This window comes from Styela clava, chromosome 2 (genome assembly GCF_964204865.1).
Source record: "Styela clava chromosome 2, kaStyClav1.hap1.2, whole genome shotgun sequence".
Lineage (NCBI taxonomy): Eukaryota > Metazoa > Chordata > Ascidiacea > Stolidobranchia > Styelidae > Styela > Styela clava.
Genome location: NC_135251.1, coordinates 28389429 through 28394428, shown reverse-complemented (window position 1 = coordinate 28394428; position 5000 = coordinate 28389429). Strand labels below are relative to the sequence as shown.

Genomic DNA, 5000 nt, shown 5'->3' with positions numbered 1-5000 from the left:
GCAGATTCGACGCTGGACTCTTCCCGGTTCACTCGCCGTTACTCAGGGAATCCCTGTTGGTTTCTTTTCCTCCGCTTAATAATATGCTTAAATTCAGCGGGTGCTCTCGCCTGAACTCAGGTCGTATGTGTCAAGCGGGCCGCTTCTTACACGGCCCGCTGGCATCGCAAGTCGTCGCCGCCGGCGCCGACCGAGCGCGTACCGTCGCCGCCTTGGCCCACGGTCGGTCTTGATCTCGTGACCGGACCGACCGACCTGGACCCGCCCCTCGAACGTAGTTGAACACGTCGAGGGGCCGGCGGTGTACGGGACACGCGGTCGCGCCGAGAAAGCTCGGCGACCGCTTCAACTTGGGGCGACGCCCGGCCGTCTTCGCAGAGGCCAGGCGACGGCCCTCGGGTGAGGACGAACGCGACCCGGAGGCAGACGCGGTCCCGGGATTGACCCGAGACCGCAATTCGCGTTCAGAAGGTCGACGTTCAATGTGTTCTGCAATTCACATTACTTCTCGCACTTGGCTGCGTCCTTCATCGACTCGCGAGCCGAGTGATCCACCGTTAAGAGTCGTCCTCGACGTTTTGCCCGGCGCCGAAGCGCGCGGACGTCACACTGTAGGATCGACCACAAAACCACCACCGACAACAACTGCACAAAAACACCAACAAACGGCGCCGAGCGACCGCCGGGCTGGGCCGGCGGCACATCGAGCGCGGTGCCCAGAAGCCACCATCGCACTCGGCTGCCTTGCTATGCCAACGTGTTACGCGTGTCGCACGGGGCGGAACCCCGATTGACGGCCGCCCTCTCGGCGGCACCCAAAGACAATTAAGTGCGCGGTCGGCCGGGGCCTACCACCACTTTCGGTAATGATCCTTCCGCAGGTTCACCTACGGAAACCTTGTTACGACTTTTACTTCCTCTAAATGATCAAGTTTGATCGTCTTCTCGACACGCCGACGCGGCCGTTGCCAGCCGCGACGGGGCCGATCCAAGGATCTCACTAAACCATTCAATCGGTAGTAGCGACGGGCGGTGTGTACAAAGGGCAGGGACGTAATCAACGCAAGTTGATGACTTGCGCTTACTGGGAATTCCTCGTTCAAGGGAAACAATTGCAAGTCCCTATCCCAATCACGAATGAGGTTCAACGGGTTACCCGGACCTTTCGGCCTAGGTTAGACACTCGCTGCTTCACTCAGTGTAGCGCGCGTGCGGCCCCGGACATCTAAGGGCATCACAGACCTGTTATTGCTCAATCTCGTGTGGCTAAACGCCACTAGTCCCTCTAAGAAGTTAGACGCCGACCGAGAAGGTCGCGTAACTATTTAGCATGCCAGAGTCTCGTTCGTTATCGGAATTAACCAGACAAATCGCTCCACCAACTAAGAACGGCCATGCACCACCACCCACAGAATCAAGAAAGAGCTCTCAATCTGTCAATCCTACCTGTGTCCGGGCCGGGTGAGTTTCCCCGTGTTGAGTCAAATTAAGCCGCAGGCTCCACTCCTGGTGGTGCCCTTCCGTCAATTCCTTTAAGTTTCAGCTTTGCAACCATACTTCCCCCGGAACCCAAAGACTTTGGTTTCCCGGAAGCTGCCGGAAAGGTCGTCATGGTAACGCCTCCCGATCGCTAGTTGGCATCGTTTATAGTCAGAACTAGGACGGTATCTGATCGTCTTCGAACCTCTGACTTTCGCTCTTGATTAAAGAAAACATTCTTGGCGAATGCTTTCGCAGTAGTTCGTCTTCCGCCGATCCAAGAATTTCACCTCTAACGGCAGAGTACGGACGCCCCCGTCTGTCCCTCTTAATCATTACCTCGTGCTCCGAAAACCAACAAAATAGAACCGAGGTCCTATTCCATTATTCCATGCAACACTATGCAGGCGAACAGCCTGCTTTGAACACTCTAATTTTTTCAAAGTAAACTTATCGGCCACCGCCGACACTCAGTCAAGAGCACCGACGGAGAACCGAAGGTGAGGCGAACGCAACCAGTGACACGCCTTGCGACGGACCGGCGGCGCTCGCCCAAAATCCAACTACGAGCTTTTCAACCGCAACAACTTTAGCATACACTGTTGGAGCTGGAATTACCGCGGCTGCTGGCACCAGACTTGCCCTCCAATGGATACTCGTTAAGAATTTTAGGATGTACTCATTCCAATTACAGGGCCTCGTTAGAGTCCTGTATTGTTATTTTTCGTCACTACCTCCCCGTGTCGGGAATGGGTAATTTGCGCGCCTGCTGCCTTCCTTGGATGTGGTAGCCGTTTCTCAGGCTCCCTCTCCGGAATCGAACCCTGATTCCCCGTTACCCGTTATCACAAAGGTAGGCACGTAGCGTACCTTCGACAGTTGATAGGGCAGACACTTGAATGATACGTCGTCGGTGCAGAGACCGTACGATCCGCGTGGTTATCCAGAGTCATCAAACGTCACAGGACGAACCCGGTCGGTTTTGATCTGATAAAAGCGCGCCTCCCGAAGTCGGCGCTTAATGCATGTATTAGCTCTAGAATTACCACAGTTATCCACTTCGCTTACGAGACCAAATAAACCAAGACTGATTTAATGAGCCATTCGCAGTTTCGCTTTACGAGAACTCGTACTTGCACCTGCATGGCTTAATCTTTGAGACAAGCATATCACTACTGGCAGGATCAACCAGATAGCTGCGACAGCTGCGCTCGGCCCTTGCTGGGCCGCCCGGCGCGTGCTCGTCGCATTCGTTTAAGACCGAGGCGATCGCCTGCGGCCGTACTCAGCTTCGACAGTCGCTGGCCGCGACGTCCACGCTCTCGCCGGCAGTGCCAGGCGGAGCGATTTGCGTTTTTTCTTTGCTCGCCCTCTCTCGGGCTCGATCCATTCAGTTTCGCACAAACAAGAGCTCTGCCGGCCGCCTGCAGCGGTGCCTAAAACCCGGGCATAACAATGCGACCGTTCTGCTAGGCCGACAAGCGCTCAAGCCAGACGCTCGATCGAACGCCCCCTACATATTAGTCGAGACAACGGCTCGCTCATTAGCATCGCGTTTGTACTTTAACTTTTTTCGGCTCGGCTTCTTTCGACGCCGATGCCGGCGACGCAGCACTCTCTCGCCCGCCAGCCACCGAGAAAAGGGTGCGCTCCGACCGGCCCCGCACCGCTCTTTCTTGGCTCATTCGAAATTACTGTCTTTCGCTCTGACATGCCTTACCTAGGGTTAGGTTAGTATGCTTGCACGTTTGTACTTTAACTTTTTTTGGCTCGGCTTCTTTCGACGCCGATGCCGGCGACGCAGCACTCTCTCGCCCGCCAGCCACCGAGAAAAGGGTGCGCTCCGACCGGCCCCGAACCGCTCTTTCATGGCTCATTCGAGTTTACTGTCTTTCGCTCTGACATGCCTTACCTAGGGTTAGGTTAGTATGCTTGCACGTTTGTACTTTAACTTTTTTTGGCTCGGCTTCTTTCGACGCCGATGCCGGCGACGCAGCACTCTCTCGCCCGCCAGCCACCGAGTAAAGGGTGCGCTCCGACCGGCCCCGCACCGCTCTTTCTTGGCTCATTCGAAATTACTGTCTTTCGCTCTGACATGCCTTACCTAGGGTTAGGTTAGTATGCTTGCACGTTTGTACTTTAACTTTTTTCGGCTCGGCTTCTTTCGACGCCGATGCCGGCGACGCAGCACTCTCTCGCCCGCCAGCCACCGAGAAAAGGGTGCGCTCCGACCGGCCCCGCACCGCTCTTTCTTGGCTCATTCGAAATTACTGTCTTTCGCTCTGACATGCCTTACCTAGGGTTAGGTTAGTATGCTTGCACGTTTGTACTTTACCTTTTTTCGGCTCGGCTTCTTTCGACGCCGATGCCGGCGACGCAGCACTCTCTCGCCCGCCAGCCACCGAGAAAAGGGTGCGCTCCGACCGGCCCCGCACCGCTCTTTCATGGCTCATTCGAGTTTACTGTCTTTCGCTCTGACATGCCTTACCTAGGGTTAGGTTAGTATACTTGCACGTTTGTACTTTAACTTTTTTTGGCTCGGCTTCTTTCGACGCCGATGCCGGCGACGCAGCACTCTCTCGCCCGCCAGCCACCGAGAAAAGGGTGCGCTCCGACCGGCCCCGCACCGCTCTTTCTTGGCTCATTCGAAATTACTGTCTTTCGCTCTGACATGCCTTACCTAGGGTTAGGTTAGTATGCTTGCACGTTTGTACTTTAACTTTTTTTGGCTCGGCTTCTTTCGACGCCGATGCCGGCGACGCAGCACTCTCTCGCCCGCCAGCCACCGAGAAAAGGGTGCGCTCCGACCGGCCCCGCACCGCTCTTTCTTGGCTCATTCGAAATTACTGTCTTTCGCTCTGACATGCCTTACCTAGGGTTAGGTTAGTATGCTTGCACGTTTGTACTTTAACTTTTTTCGGCTCGGCTTCTTTCGACGCCGATGCCGGCGACGCAGCACTCTCTCGCCCTCTCGCCCGCCAGCCACCGAGAAAAGGGTGCGCTCCGACCGGCCCCGCACCGCTCTTTCATGGCTCATTCGAGTTTACTGTCTTTCGCTCTGACATGCCTTACCTAGGGTTAGGTTAGTATGCTTGCACGTTTGTACTTTAACTTTTTTTGGCTCGGCTTCTTTCGACGCCGATGCCGGCGACGCAGCACTCTCTCGCCCGCCAGCCACCGAGAAAAGGGTGCGCTCCGACCGGCCCCGCACCGCTCTTTCTTGGCTCATTCGAAATTACTGTCTTTCGCTCTGACATGCCTTACCTAGGGTTAGGTTAGTATGCTTGCACGTTTGTACTTTAACTTTTTTCGGCTCGGCTTCTTTCGACGCCGATGCCGGCGACGCAGCACTCTCTCGCCCGCCAGCCACCGAGAAAAGGGTGCGCTCCGACCGGCCCCGCACCGCTCTTTCTTGGCTCATTCGAAATTACTGTCTTTCGCTCTGACATGCCTTACCTAGGGTTAGGTTAGTATGCTTGCACGTTTGTACTTTAACTTTTTTCGGCTCGGCTTCTTTCGAC

At 55.6% G+C, this 5000-nt stretch overlaps 2 non-coding genes and 1 pseudogene across 2 annotated transcripts; all 3 read right to left on the bottom strand.

Annotated features, from left to right (window-relative positions):
* The window catches only part of LOC144420371 (large subunit ribosomal RNA), a 3695-nt pseudogene extending 3571 nt beyond the window's left edge, over positions 1-124 (bottom strand).
* Positions 125-412: 288 nt separating this feature from the next.
* LOC144420134 (5.8S ribosomal RNA) lies at positions 413-566 on the bottom strand. The gene has a single exon (XR_013474493.1). It is a non-coding gene; the product is annotated as a 5.8S ribosomal RNA (ribosomal RNA).
* Positions 567-864: 298 nt separating this feature from the next.
* LOC144420225 (small subunit ribosomal RNA) lies at positions 865-2674 on the bottom strand. The gene has a single exon (XR_013474578.1). It is a non-coding gene; the product is annotated as a small subunit ribosomal RNA (ribosomal RNA).
* Positions 2675-5000: the final 2326 nt, after the last annotated feature.